Genomic DNA, 15,895 nt, shown 5'->3' with positions numbered 1-15,895 from the left:
GAGAAGTACATGTGAGTATCCATGGGCAAAGAGAACAATGGCCACAAAGGAAGGTATCAAAGGGTTGATAGGGGCTACTGATATCAGGTTTATAGTGACTGCTAGTTAGGCGGTCTCTAAGAGATTTAGCTCTACGAAAGACCAATTCAGGTGTATCCCGTACATGATGTTTAAGAATGTGATGATTGGTAAGAAGATGCCAATGCTTTGAAATAATTCTCCTAAATTGCTCATGATATGCTGAGTACTGAGTAATAATTTTGACTGTGTTGGTGTTTGAATTGCGTGGAGAGGGGTAGGGCAGAGAGGTTCTTGTACGGCCAGATGCCTTATTAAAGGCTCTTCTAAGGTTAGTTTTGAATTAACACCTCGAAAGAAGTCGTTCGCGTAAAGCAGCTGATTGTGTATAGAAATCCTCCTCGCGTGCGCAGTTACGACGCAGTCACAAATACTGCGCATATGGGATACTGCGCACGAGAGGTTTGGGATGGGCACTTGTAGCGTGCAACCGGGTGTTGCCAGCTGTGGGTTTACAGTAGAGATTGGTCCCCAATGTCCCATTGGGATTCTTGACAATCAACAGATGGAGGAATGGAATCTGTGTATTGTCAAAACTCACCATGAAACGTAAATTCATTGTGTTGATGTTGATGGCCTCAACGAATTGCTTTAGTAGAGATGGTGAGCCAATCCAGACCACAAACAAATCGTCAATAATCTGAACCAGCAGAGTATTGATCCTAGAAAAGATGAAAATTGGTCATCAGAAAAAATATGTCTCTCCCAGGCTCCATGGAACAAGTTTGTGTATGATGGAGCACATGATGTGCCCATTGCCATGCCTTGTATTTGCAGATAGTGTTGGTCCTCAAATATGAAAAAATTGCACGTGATAATAAAAGTTAAAAGTTGTAAAATAAATTTATTTAGGGGCAAAGATGTGTGTGTTCTTGTTCCATCAGGAATGATCTGGCCATCGCGACTCCCTTCTTGAGGGGGATGCTTGAATACAAAGACTCGACATCGATAGCCACGAGGAGGGATTTGCGAGGGACCTGCATTCCCTCAATATGTCTAAGAAGGTCAGATGTATTACGGATATATGATGGTAAACCCGAAACATGGGGTAGTAAAAAGCTATCTACAAATTTACTAGCATTGTCAGTCAAAGACCCAGTGCCCGAGACAATGGGTCTTTCTGGTGGCTGGGAGAGATTTTTGTGTGTTTTGGGCAATGTGTAAAAGGTAGGGGTACATGGATGTTTGGGAACCAAATAGTTGAGTGTCTTTATCGATCAGGCCCTGCCAAATGGCCCCTGTGCATAGTTCTCTGAATTCATTGACGAAACCCATAATACTAGTGAGTGGAATAGGTTGGTACCAAGTAAGGTTATCCAATACCTCATGGCACATTGTCTGGTATTGGGTGTGTGATATTATCACTATATTGCCACCTTTGTCTGATGGCTTAATGATAATGTCACGCCGTTTTTGTAAACGTCGGAGGGCTCGCTGTTGGTTATGGGTCAAATTTGATGGAAATTCCTGCCAGTTCTTGCTCTTCAGATCTTTGATGCAAAAAGGCCCAGATCGCTGGGCAGGTCATCAGATCGGGAAAATTATGTGACTTGGATTTGAATTTATTTGAAGCCTTGGAGGGTGTGGGCAAAAGAGAGGTAGATATGACAGTAGTATCAGGCAGGGCAGCTATCGATTCTTATTGTGAATTTGACGCATCACCTGTGGCTCCTTCGTCATATAGGAGCATTAGGTCGTGTAGAGCGTGAAATTCCTCCATTGTAAAGAGTTTGGTGCGTTCCTTAAGTTCACGTTCTAAGTTAGTATTTTGACGATTTTGATTAAATAAAAACTTGTACGTTAAGTTCCGTGCGAATAAATACAGGTCATTGATGGTTTCAGTGATGTGTATGGGGTCAAGAGGGCAGGACCCTAAACCAAGATGTAGGACAGATAGTTCATCTGAGGAAAGAGCGCAAGAAGCCAAATCTATCACATTTAATTGTGATGGGTGGGAGTGCTGGGTAGGGGCATGGATGGAGGTTTCAGAACAAACATGTCTATTTTGGTTTGTTGATGTTTTCTTAGGTCCAATGAAGTTGGATCTAAAAAATCGCTGTCAGTTGGTGATTTTCTGGGGTTACCAGAAATTGTCTCAAGGACCTTAGGGATAACATTGTGTAGTGTAGAGGGGCCAGCCCCGCCAACCAATTGAAATGGTGGCGGAGATGGATCCCCTGGTAAGTGCACTGATCTGTGCTTGGAGGAGGTTCTTTTACCACCACTGTGCCAAGATCGTTTACATATAGAGTTGGAGATAGAGGAACCTGTAGAACGAGGACCTGTTGGGTGAGAAATAGATGATGAAAGGGAAGAGTCAGATTCTGATTGTTCAACAGTTACATTTGATAGAGAGGTATCACGTGGGACCGCTCTTCTACCTCTCATTCTGCCTGACCATTTATATGTGAACCCCTCGGAAAAGGCAAGTTTGTCTTTGACAAATTTAATTTGCTTGTGCTTGATTATTTCCTTAGTCATCTCTTCAAGACGCTGTTTAACCTCCTTCCATCGATTAGAGAAGGACGGAGCGTCCAAGAGAAGCTGGTAATGTGTATTGAGTCTATCGATCTCACTATCTAGTGAGGTCATATCGGACTCATATTGAGTAATTAAAGTTTGCATGAGTTCTAAACTACAGTGGGTTAGTATTTTTTCCCAGGAAGATTTAAAAGAGGGGGAGGGGTCCTTGATGGTGCTGGTGATACTGATGGAGTTATTGCAAACAAATTTTCAAAGGCTTTTTTTTTGTTCTAGTGATATCAATATTATGCTTTTTTTTTTTTTTTTTTTTTTTTGGGGGGGCAAGTTACCACAACACCATTATCCCATAGTTTTTAAGATCAAAGATACAACTATGTTGGTGTCCCTTGTCAATTTTACATTGTATTTTTTTAAATGTAACTGCCTACTCCCAAACTAACATTTGAAGTAAAACACATAGCCAAGTATTATTCTCCACAATTTTTTTTATTGTGCATTAAAAAAAGAAAATAAATACAATTAGACATGCTATCTGCAAATAGAACTTAACCAAAAAGTGCATTCTATGTATCTAAAAATATAGAAAATATAAACAAATCAAATCATTATTATTCAACCAAAAAATAAAAAAAAAAGCCTCATGCATATGTCCTGATTCTTAACCACCTCAATACTGGGCATTTTCACCCCCTTCCTGCCCAAGCCATTTTTCAGCTTTCAGCGCTGTCGCACTTTGAATGACAATTGCGCGGTCATACAACACTGTACCCAAATGATATTGTTATTGTTTTTTCCCCACAAATAGAGCTTTCTTTTAGTGGTATTTGATCACGTCTGCATTTTTTATTTTTTGCGCTATAAACAAAAGAAGAGTGACAAGTTTAAAAAAAAACACAATAATTTTGACCTTTTGCGATAATAAATATCCAATTTTTTTTTCTTTAAAACAAATTTTTTCTCAGTTTAGGCCGATATGTTTTCTTGTACATATTTTTGGTAAAAAAAAAAAAAATCGCAATAAGCATATATAGATTGGTTTGCGCAAAAGTTATAGCGTCTACAAAATAGGGGATAGTTTTATAACATTTTTATTTTTTTTTAATTTTTTTACTGGTAATGGCGGCGATCTGCAATTTTTATCGTGACTGCGATATTGCGGCGGACACATCGGACACTTTTGACACATATTTGGGACCATTCACATTTATACAGCGATCCGTGCTATAAAAATGCATTGATTACTGTATAAATGTGACAGGCAGTGAAGGGGTTAACACTAGGTGGTGATCGAGGGGTTAACTGTGTTGCTAGGGAGTGTTTCTAACTGTAGGGGGCGGGGACTCACTAGGGGAGGAGACCGATCGGTGTTCCGCTGTACTGGGAACACATCACCGGTCTCCTCTCCTCTGACAGGACCGTGGATCTGTGTGTTTACACACACAGATCCATGGTCCTGCTGTGTTACCGGTAATCGCGGGTGCCCGGCGGACATCGCGGCCGCCAGGCACGCGCACCGGGTGCCTAGTGACACGGCGGGCGCGCGCGATCGCCGGCGGCGGCGCGCGCGCGCCCCCTGGTGGCCTAGGAAAGCGAGGACGTCATATGACGTCCGCCCGCAACGAGAGCTGCGCCGCCTGGCCGTCAATTGACGGCCGGCGGTCGGGAAGAAGTTAATATAGGGGGTCAACAATGCCAAGAGTTGGTGAAAGCAGGGGTCCGTCGTCCGGAGATAATTCCGAAAATCATCTGGATTATTCTCCTGGAGCTCCCGCAGCAAAGGCATATGACATAATTGGTCACGATTAATAAAGCAACCAATTTTCCTCCTCCTCCTGTTCCTGGACTGGACTTGGGTCAAAGCAATGACTCCAAGGCCAATAATAAATAACACGTTATCTCCTCCGATTCCGCAACATGTCTGGTTGACGAACGGGTGTTCAGAAATGAACTGAAAAGCATGAAATGAAAAGCGCAAAATGAAAAGCACGAATCCACAGTCACCAAACTTCTATTAACACGAAATTAGCAGAAGGAGCCCAAAGGGTGGCGCTAAAGATCTGAAAAACCACATAGTGCGTCACTATGTTCGTCCGTGTTTGTTGACCGACAATTTCTTGCAGTTTGTATGCAAGACGACAAAATCCAAGCACACGCCTTCGGACAAAAGTCAGAGGTTTTGTCTGCGGAAAATCTGATCGTGTGTATAAGGCTTAAGATACATGCACGTGTGCAGTGGAGGGCTGTGTGGGCTGTGGCCTACCGGTGGCCTGGGTGCTAGGCCTGAGTCAGCCTTGTGTTAGGCACGTTCTGGTAAAAGATGTGTGGGCATCACAGGCACAGTTGGACCCGCTTACACCTAAACAACCAATACTGTAATCATACACCTGTGGGCTTGTGTAATAAAAAGTGCAAAGGGAAAGTGCAAAGTGCAGTAATCTATAGTGATTAATCAGAATTCTCTTTACTGAGGTCAGACCGGTATATGGACTGCAGCTAGTCACTATGATCATTCACCTTGTGTACTGCAAACTGACTTCATGAAACACGGCCACAAAATAGACTGTAATATGAGGAAACATGGGTACTACTACTGAGTCCCTAGTATACAAAGCCACTAGACCCCTTGTACCGTTTATTCAATGAACCTGCATGAGTGAATTTATTCAAAAAGCCCAGCAGGGAAATTAGGGAGAGTACAGTACCACAGAGGAAACAGTTGGATGCCAGTTAACTGTTGCCAAATGAGTTATGATTTCTAATTAGCACAAATTGCTCGGTTATCCGTACTATATAGGCTGTTTGTTTTTAGGACAGGTCTGTACTTGCTCATTGGTAAACACAAGGTAGAATTTAGTAAGTCACTGTGTGTACAGCTCTGTCAAAGAGCAGCATGAAAAGTGTTTGTAATCAGGGTCATTCCCAAGGTAACAGGGACTCAACAGCCATGTGAGTGAGACACGGCGTCTCCTATTACAGGACTAAGAAGAAAACAGGCCGAGGAAAACACAGAAAGACGCGGACAGACAAAACGGAAGACAATCCACCAGACACAAAACATCAAGATTAGGAAATTTAGCGATTTTTATGAATTCTGAAGAACGAAGAAGAAACTTAAAGGGATTTTAGGAAATGAACTCGTGCATTAGAGACAACAATGAAGTGAGCTGGAGGACGGCGTTCAAAGCAACAACCCCACCGAGAAAGACAAGCCAGTTCACAGACGAGTCTGCATGAATTTTTAGGTGAAGAAAATGCTTAAATGCGTTTAAATAAAACTTAGGACAAGTTTAATGACATCATAGACATTTTCTTCCATATAAAACATACAAACAAAAAAAGACTAAGAGAAGAGGAAAATATCACAAAATATTACAACTAAGGGAATTTCCCTCTTCTGGAAAATGAGCACAGCTATGTGATTATAAGGAGAACCTACAACTCTTTGGAGGTAAGTAGTAAGCTCTACTTAAAGTAAATAATTTATCTTTAAAGTGTATGTCAAAACAAAACCTTTTATTTAATCTTTTACTTCTTGATTGAGTGAGGAAGGGTTAGAACCATAGGTGTGCATAGCCTATTGCATTAGGGTGTGCACCCCAAAGCTCAAACACATATGCATGTGTATATACAGTATACTGACAGTGTCAGTAGGGCAGAGATTGGTGACAGTAGATATTATTTTTAACAATATTTTTAGGATGCCCGTTAGGGGGCTTTGGTGAATTATCAGGGGTCCAAACAGGGGGTGTCTATGCCACATGGGCAGATTAAGGTGTGCCCAGGCACATCTGGCACACCCTGTGCGCACGCCTATGGTTAGAACTCCGGTGAGGTTTCTACTGCTCTCCAGGGCTCTGCTATGGAGATTTATCTTCACATCCTGTCCTGATGACAACAGTTTCACAAAACAGGAAGTGAGGGAAAATGTGCAACAAGGGCACAGACAGAAATTTAAAATCGGACTTAGAGGATCTAAGTTTCCCCTATCCTGCTAAAAAAAAAAAAAAAATAGCATTTTTATCTCAGCCTGTTTGTCCTATATAACCATATTTACTATGTCTCATTACCATGCATTGTGGCACAGTTGCATGTGTAAATTAGCATGTGGAAGTTTTTCAGATACTGTTTATATTAAAAATTAGATTTATATTAGAAAAAAGATTTATGTACATTGCAAGGTTTTAACAAACTTTGTGGCAGGACTCTGCTGAGGAAAGTGTCAGGATCTGCATCCTTTTAGATGTGATTTCCCTTTCGGAGTATCTCCCCAAATATTAATTATCTGTAATGAGGAAATTCTTCCCAATGACCACAAGTGTAAGGAACAATCTTCCCACTGAGCATCACACTAATGTATCATGAGTTGTAGATATAGTCATAATTATCAGGGGGGGTTCCTGTGACCGGAAAGTTATTTCAATGATTCCTATGTGTTGAAAAGGTTGAGAAAGGTTGGTTATACACTAGATTACTTTTTATTTGCTATTTTGTTCCCTCAATAGTGGAGTTATGCTTTAAGGAAGCGAATAACTGAAGTCCAGACAAGCAGCTAAAACCCATAGTTGAAATACAAATATGAAAGGATTTTACCTGCCCAAGGATTTGTATTTCTGTCCATCCAGTCTTCAGATTTTCACAGACAGCACAGCCAGTCTGGTGAATTGACATTTCTCTTTTGCAGTTAAAGCATAACTAAGGGCAGCATTTTTTGTTTCGTTATGGGTAGAGTGGACATGGAATAGAATGTTTGTCAGTTTTTATTGCTGTCTGTGCCCCCCGTTAAAGGGATTCTCCCTCTCTGTTTGTCCTGTTTGCTATTATCATTGAAAGTGAAAGTCAAAGAACATCCCAAATATTGGGTTGTCCCTAGAAAAGTAAAAGATTCCAATGGGGACACTAGTTCTGATGACCTGGGGGTCCTCAAGGAATTCCCTTAATTTCCCGGGACTGCCTGTTTGGCTATGGGACAGGCTCCGCAATGGGACACAGATGGCAAAAAAAAAAATCTGACAGGGGTTATAACCCTCCATTACTCTATCCGAAATGAAAAAAAAAATGTTTTGCCTATAGTTCTACTTTAAGCATCATAACTAGGGCACCTCCTCGCCCCCAGCCTCCACCTGCCAGCATGTTCCTTGTCACTGAATGCAGGACACCTGATTTACTGCAAGGTCTGCCCCTCCTTCTCCCAGTCTATGTTTTGTTGTACAGCATATTCCAAAAGGTTGATACCAAGTCAAATTTATGACTTATGCCCCGTACACACGATAGGATTTTCCAAAAACAAAATCCTGAATTTATTTCCGACGGATGTTGGCTCAAACTTGTCTTGCATACACACGGTCACACAAATGTTGTTGGAAATTCAGAACGTCGAGAACGCGGTGATGTACAACACGTACGACGAGCCGAGAAAAATGAAGTTCAATAGCCAGTGCGGCTCTTCTGCTTGATTCCGAGCATGCATGAAATTTTGTGCGTTGGAATTGTGTACACACGATCGGAATTTCGGGCAATGGATTTTGTTGTTGGAAAATTTGAGATCCAGATTTCAAATTTTGTTTGTCGGAAATTCCGACGGAAAATGTCCGATGGAGCCTACACACGGTTGGAATTTCCGACAACAAGCTCACATCGAACATTTTCCGTCTGAAAATCCTATCGTGTGTACGAGGCATTACATCCAAATTATTTTTAAAGCTGAATTCTATACAAACTAGAAACAAATGAATGCACCTCAATAATCAAAATTAAATCAATGTATTTTGTTAAAAACAAGCAGAGTAAGTGCCTTAGTTGGTATTAGCCTCCTGCAGTCTCTGTATAGCACAACTGCTGGGAGAGGGAGAAGCAGCACAAGAAGCCAATCCGTTTATGTTCTAGCAAGGAACATATTGATAAAAGGAGAAATTAGATTAACAGAGATATGAGCTCATCAGCCGGCTGCTTTTCCTTGAGGCTGGGCTCACACTAGAGGGAACAGCTGCCGGAGCACTTAACCTGTCCACAGATGTCTGCTCTCAACAGCACTAGGGGGCAGTGTGGTGCACAATGCAGCACATCACATGGCTCCCTTACTTGTTTTTGTCCTGGACAAACTTTATTTGAAGTGTATAATTATTATTTCAGGTACTTATATAGCACTGTCAGTTTACCTAGCACTTTACATATACATTGCACATCGGTCCCTTCCCCTCAAGGAGCTTACAATCTAAGATCCCTAACTCACATTCATATACTAGGGCCAATTTTAGACAGAAGCCAATTAACCTACCAGCATGTCTTTGGATTGTGGGAGGAAACCGGAGTACCCGGAGGAAACCCACACAGGCACAGGGAGAACATGCAAACTCCAGAAGTGCTACCCACTACACCACTGTAACATACACTTCATTTGTGGTGCTGTATTGCAGCTCGATGAACTGTGCTTCTGTACAGTGCCATGCGATTCTGCACAGTGTGAATGGGACACACAGGAAACAATTGTTTCCTTGCAATTACAGGCTGACAGGCATTTTACAATTCAGTGAAACATCTGTCGCTGTACAATGTGTGAATTAGCCCTCACTGTCAAGTCACACACTCGGGGTGGGGAGAAGACCTGTGGCATTAGAGCAAATAAAAATATACAGTATGTCACAAAAGTGAGTACACCCCTCACATTTTTGTAAATGACACTTTGCTACAATGTAAAGTAGTAAGTGTACAGCTTGTATAACAGTGTAAATTTGCTGTCTTCTCAAAATAACTCAACACACAGCCATTCATGTCTAAACTGCTGGCAACAAAAGTGTGTACACCCCTAAGTGAAAATGTCCAAATTGGGCCCAATTAGCCATTTTCCCTCCCCAGTGTCATGTGACTCATTAGTGTTACAAGGTCTCAGGTGTGAATGGGGAGCAGGTGTGTTAAATTTTGTGTTATCACTCTCACTCTCTCATACTGGTCACTGGAAGTTCAACATGGCACCTCATGGCAAAGTACTCTTTGAGGATCTGAAAAAAAGAATTGTTGCTCTACATAAAGATGGCCTAAGCCAGTGATGGCGAACCTTGGCACCCAAGATGTTTTGGAACTACATTTCCCATGATGCTCATGCACTCTGCAGTGTAGGTGAGCATCATGGGAAATGTAGTTCCAAAACATCTGGGGTGCCAAGGTTCGCCATCACTGGCCTAGGCTATAAGAAGATTGCCAAGACCATGAAACTGAGCTGCAGCATGGTAGCCAAGACCATACAGTGGTTCAACAGGACAGGTTCCACCCAGAACAGGCCTCGCCATGGTTGAGCAAAGAAGTTGAGTGCACATGCTCAGCGTCTTAGCTAGAGGTTGTCTTTAGGAAATAGATGTATGAGTGCATAGCATACTAGCTCATTATGAATTACTTACCCGAGAATGAAGCCCCCACAGCCATCCTCGTCTCACCCTCAGGCCACCAACATGTAGCCCGGGGCTTGCTTCCGGGTATCATGGCTCCAGCGCTGTGATTGGCCGGAGCCTCGATTTCACTGCAACGCATGCGCCTCCGCGATCGGCACAGTACAACTGAAGCAACGGCACGTACGTGCCATTGCTTCAGTTGGCTTGAGTGCGCATGTGCCGCATGACGTCAGCACATGCAAATACAGGGATTTGCCTGTAGTTTAAAGTGGTTGTAAAGGGTTTACAACCACTTTAAGGAGGTGGGGAGAAGATGAGAGCAGTGGAGGGGGGTTGCATGCAGATGTCAGAGCTGAAGAGGGCTGAAAGTGAGATGTGGATGGGGGATGCAGAGGTAGGTAGCTGTGGAAGAAGGCTGAACTCTGCATGTAGCGCACCCCCAAACTCTGCACTCTGTACGTAATACTCTCCTGGTATTTCATGTTCCTTTAAGACCCTCCCACTGTTAGTGAAATTTGACCACACCCATTATTTGATGCGGTTTGGAGGGTGTATGTGTGGGGGGAAAGAGAGTTGTGGGGGGTCATGGTTGAGTTCCTGTACCTATTTTCTGAGAAAAAAAGCCCTGGGTGTAGTCACTTTTGTTGCCAGCGGTTTAGACATTAATGGCTGTGTGTTGAGTATTTTTGAGCAGACAGTAAATTTACACTGTTATACAAGCTGTACACTCACTACTTTACATTGCAGCAAAGTGTCATTTCTTCAGTGTTGTCACATGAAAAGATATAATAAAATATTTTCAAAATTGTGAGGGGTGTACTCACTTTTGTGAGATACTGTAGTTTATACAATAGCTAAACAAGCTGTATTGTAATTTGATGGTATTAAATTTACCTTTTCTTTTTTAATCTGCAGACAATGTAATTTTCTGTCAAATGTACTGTCCACCCGCTGCACATATGTGTTCATGGGCAGCAGAGCTTTCTGTGCTGAGAGCGTGCTCATGACTAAGCTGTCAAAGACAGCTCTTGGTCCATACGAATGGTCGGGAGTTGGCAGGAATGGCTTCAGGTCACATGACCACTGTGACAGCCAATCACAGTGGTCATGAGATAGGCATGACGGCATACAAACCCTATTAAAGAGATGCCAGGGCTGGGTGGGCAGGGGTTAAAGTCCCTGCAATGGATGTTGGCCACCCAGATTGTCCTTTTCTCAGCAAAAATGGAGCTTTAAAAGGAGAAGTTCATCTTCGGCAACATGTTACATGTTCCATCCTTTTTTAGGTTGGAACATGTAACATATTCCCACTGGTGCAGCTGCTCAGGGATCAAAGCACCTGGTGTGACAGCAATATGGGGAGAAGAGCGTGACTGTCCAGGGCTCTGCCCACATGGCTGTGTCATTCATTCACAGAGTTCTATGAATGAATGAACTACAAGTATCGACATTCTGTTGGCTTATCGTTCTCAATGAACTACCACGGTGCTGTTGAGTAAGGATGAGCTCAGGCGTGTTCGCAGCCGCATGTGCAGAGCCCGCCAGGAAGTCGGCACTGCGCTACTCACTGGCAGTGAGACATTTCCTGATCTCTGCAGTCGCGGATCGGGAAAACCTCTCACTGCCTGTGATTAGCACTCCGCAATGCCAACTTCCTGGCAGGCTCTGCACATGCGGTTGCGAACACGCCTGAGCTCAGCCTTACTGTTGAGTGCTCTGGTAGTTTATTGATTCTTCCTGTCAGTGTTAAACTCCCTGCCCCCTGCCGACACTGACAGTCTGCAGGAGTCCTGCATGGCACCAGCGATCTGCTGATCGCTGGTGCAATGCTTTCCAGGCTCCTAAAAAACAAAATGGTAAATGTACTTTTATTTATTTTATTTTTTTTTTTACCTGCAACAAAAATGTGCATTTATTTATTTATTTTTATTTTTTTCTTTTTAAAGGTGAACTTATCCTTTCATTTTGTTTTTTTAATAAATGGTTACCTGCATTTGTTGGCATTTTCTAAATATTGACTGGGAATTTCATTGTACAGGTCATGTGAAATAACAGATGTTTCTAATAGCAATTACACTGAGCATCCTGCACATATCTTCCTTGTGACAATTTCCAACACAAGCAGCAAAAAATAGTCACTTTGAAGTTCCCCCATGTCTCCCTTAATATAGGCCTTGATGCCTGAATTCTGTCACTTGAGCTCTGAGTGAAGTGTGTATAGCCTTGTGTGTAAGCCTCGTACACACGATCGGATTTTCGGCAGGGAATTGTGTTATGACGGTCGGATTTTAGGAAAACAGTCTGTTAGTACACTCCATCAGACAATTGTTGTCCAACTTTCCGCCAACAAATGTTGGATGGCAGGCTAGTAAATTTTTGGCAGACGGTCTGTTGTCCAATTTTCCTATCGTCTGTACACAAGTCCGTCACACAAAAGTCCAAAGTACAAACACGCATGCCCAGAATCAATGCTCACCAAACACGACATTAGCAGAAGGTGCCCAAAGGGTGGAGCTCAAGAGCTGAAATTCCACGTAGTACATAATAAATATCCCCATTTTTTTTTTTAAAAAAAGCAAATTTTTTCTCAGTTTAGGCCGATATGTATTCTACATATTTTTGGTAATAAAAAGCGTCTACAAAATAGGGGATAGATTTATGGCATTTTTATTATTATTTTTTATTACCAGTAGTGGTGGCGATCTGCGATTTTTATCATGACTGCAACATTATGACGGACACATCGGACACTTTTGACACAATTTTGGGATGATTGACAATTATACAGCGATCAGTGCTATAAAAATGCACTGATTATTGTATAAATGTCACTGTCAGGGAAGGGGTTAACACTAGGGGGCGATCAAGGGGTTAACTGTGTTCCCTGACTGTTCTAACTTTAGGGGGAGGGGGCTGAATAGAGGGGATGACAGATCGCTGTTCCTAGTTATTAGGAACTCACCATCTGTCTGTCTCTCACAGAACAGAACAGGGATTTGTGTGTTTACACAGACACGTCCCTGTTCTGCTTCTCGTGCCCGGCGGTCATCGCGAACGCCGTCCACGAGCATCGGCACCCCCGCAGTGCAGTGGGTGCGTGCGTGCGCCTGCTATCCCGCTTAAAGGAGCCCACGTACAGCTACGACTGCGCACGGTAACGTGCCGACCTGCCGCCGTATAACGACGGCGGCTGGTCGGCAAGTGGTTAAAGCATTACATAAGACCTAATATAGAAATGTTGGCTTACTGATATGTACATCCATGTATAGTATAGTATGCACTAAATACTTGGCCTGGGCTATTTTTGCATGAATTACTGCATCAATGTGGCATGGCATGGAGGCGATCAGCCTGTGGCACGGCTGAGGTGTTATGAAAGCCCAGGTTTTTTTGATAGTGGCGTTCAGCTCATCTGCATTGTTGTGTCTGGTGTCTCTCATCTTCCTCTTGACAATACCCCACAGATTCTCTATGGGGTTTAGGTAAGGCGAGTTTGCTGGCCAATCAAGCACAGTGATACCATGATCATTAAACCAGGTATTGGTACTTTTTGGCAGTGTGGGCAGGTGCCAAGTCCTGCTGGAAAATGAAATTGGCATCTCCATAAAGCTGGTCAGCAGAGGGAAGCATGACGTGCTCTAGAATTTCCTGGTAGAGGGCTGCACTGACTTTGGACTTGATAAAACACAATGGACCAACACAAGCCGATGATATGGCTCCCCAAATATTCACGGACTGTGGAAAATTTTGCATTTCATTTGGAAATCAAGGTCCCCGAGTCTGGAGGAAGAGTGGAGAGGCACAGAATCCAAGTTGAATGAGGTACAGTGTGAAGTTTCCACAGTCAGTGATGACCGCCCGTAGTCCTGGTTCATCCCCCCTGCCAAGTGCCACCAATAGCAAGCCTCCTGAGCCACGCTCCCCACGCTCTGGTGTATGGTCACAGAGTGTGGCTTGGCCCACCCCTGCTCTCTCCTCATTGGCTCACTGGCTGTGTTTTGAAATTGGCATTGGTGTCTGACTGCAATAATAACCCCCAGCTTTGATATTAGTGACTGCAGTGATAACCCCCAGAATTGGAGTCATTGACGGCAATAATAACAACCAAAATGGTGCCAGTGACCACAATAATAACCTTTTGGAATTGGTGTCAATTACCACAATAATAATCCCTGCAATGATGGTCAGTGGAAGTGTTGTTTAAACCCTCCTTCAATGATAGTCAGTGGCAATGCTGTTAACCCCGCTCCCCTTAACCCTCTTCCTGCATTGATGGTCAGTGGCAGTGGTATTTAACCCCCCACCCCACATTGCTGGTCAGTGGCAGCATGAATTAAACCCTTTCCTCCTACATTGATGGTCAGTGACAGTGCTGTTAACCCCCTACGCAAACTCATTGGTGGTCAGGTAGCAGTGTTAATAAACCCCTTCCTTCTCCACTGCATTGATAGTTTGCTTGCATTTCCCCCACTCAGCCGTGTATATTTACCTGCTCCTCATCTGATTCTCCCACTTGGCTCTCTCTCCTGGCCTGATGACGTTCAACATCAGACCAGGACTATAGGTCTACTGTCAGGTAGAGATCACTCCACCTGACAGTAGTAGTGACATGATTCTAGTGCCTGGTGTTCAAAGGCAAAAAGTGTCCAAGTAATACAGCATTAGCAAGTTTCAGCACAAAAAGGCCTGCATATACCTAATTACTGTCTATAAGGAATTTTGTCCAATCATTGTGTAAAGTTCAAATATAAAATATGCACAGCCACCCTTATCAGCGTTACCAACCTACCAGATTGTAATTTACTGGCTCGACACCCAAAATTTACTGGCACAGCCAAGTTTTTACTGGCACTTTACAAAAGTTACAAAAATACAGCACATTTTAGTATTTAGGCTACAAACAAGTACACTATGCAAATTGCAATGTGATTTAAGGTAGAAAAACATATTTCTGTTATTTTTCAATATAATTTAGTCCATCAGTTTTTGTCACCTATGTCCAACTGGAAAGATTTTCCCCTTAATTTCTGTTCTATAACCACCACAGAAAGTGAGGTGCAATTCCTGGTAGCCACTAGGATCACCAAAATGTATGTCCCCAATTATAAAGACCTCCTGTCTCCATCACCTTCTGTTTCCATCCCTCTAGTCTCCATCCCTCCATCACCCCCGTCTCCATCACGTCATCCCTCCTGTCTCCACCCCTCCATCACCTCCTGTCCCCATCACACTATCCCTCCATCACCTCCTGCCCCATCACACCATCCCTCCATCACCTCCTGCCCCATCACACCATCCCTCCATCACCTCCTGCCCCATCACACCATCCCTCCATCACCTCCTGCCCCATCACACCATCCCTCCATCACCTCCTGTCACCATCACACCATCCCTCCATCGCTTCCTGTCTCCATCACCTCTTATCTCCATTGCATCATCATCTCCTGTCTCCATCACACCATCCCCTCATGCCTCTATCATCCCAACCCTCTTGCCTCCATCACACCATCCCTCCTGCAACCTTCACCTCCTGTCACCATCACACAATCCCTCCAGTAGAGTGGCAAGACAAAAGCCTTTTCTTACAAAGAAAAACATCCAAGCCCCATCTAAATTTTGCAAAAACTCATCTGAAGTCTCCCAAAAGCATGTGGGAAAATATGTTATGGTCTGAAACCAAGGTTGAACTTTTTTGGCTATAATTCCAAAAGATATGTTTGGAGCAAAAACAAACACTGCACATCACCAAAACAACACCATACCCACATGGAAGCATGGTGGTGGCAGCATCATGCTTTGGGGCTGTTTTTCTTCAGCTGGAACAGGGGCCTTAGTCAAGGTAGAAATAATTATGACCAGTTCCAAATACCAGTCAATATTGGCACAAAACCTTTAGGCTTCTGCTAGAAAGCTGAACATGAAGGGGAACTTCACCTTTCAGCATTAGAACG

At 43.2% G+C, this 15,895-nt stretch overlaps 1 protein-coding gene across 4 annotated transcripts in view; it reads left to right on the top strand.

Moving 5' to 3' along the window:
• The window catches only part of USP2 (ubiquitin specific peptidase 2), a 180,930-nt gene that overhangs the window by 53,204 nt on the left and 111,831 nt on the right, over positions 1-15,895 (top strand). Inside the window, exon 3 of one of the 4 annotated variants that reach the window (XM_073602548.1) lies at positions 5,539-6,010. The exons of 2 other annotated variants lie outside the window; for them this stretch is intronic. The gene's annotated coding sequence lies outside the window, so the exon portion shown is untranslated. Of the gene's footprint in view, positions 1-4,845; positions 6,011-15,895 lie in introns of those variants that run through there. One more of the 4 variants, XM_073602547.1, reaches the window with a different exon arrangement.

This window comes from Aquarana catesbeiana, linkage group LG10 (genome assembly GCF_042186555.1).
Source record: "Aquarana catesbeiana isolate 2022-GZ linkage group LG10, ASM4218655v1, whole genome shotgun sequence".
Lineage (NCBI taxonomy): Eukaryota > Metazoa > Chordata > Amphibia > Anura > Ranidae > Aquarana > Aquarana catesbeiana.
Note: the sequence above shows the minus strand (reverse complement) of the source record. Positions and strands in the feature narration are given on the sequence as shown.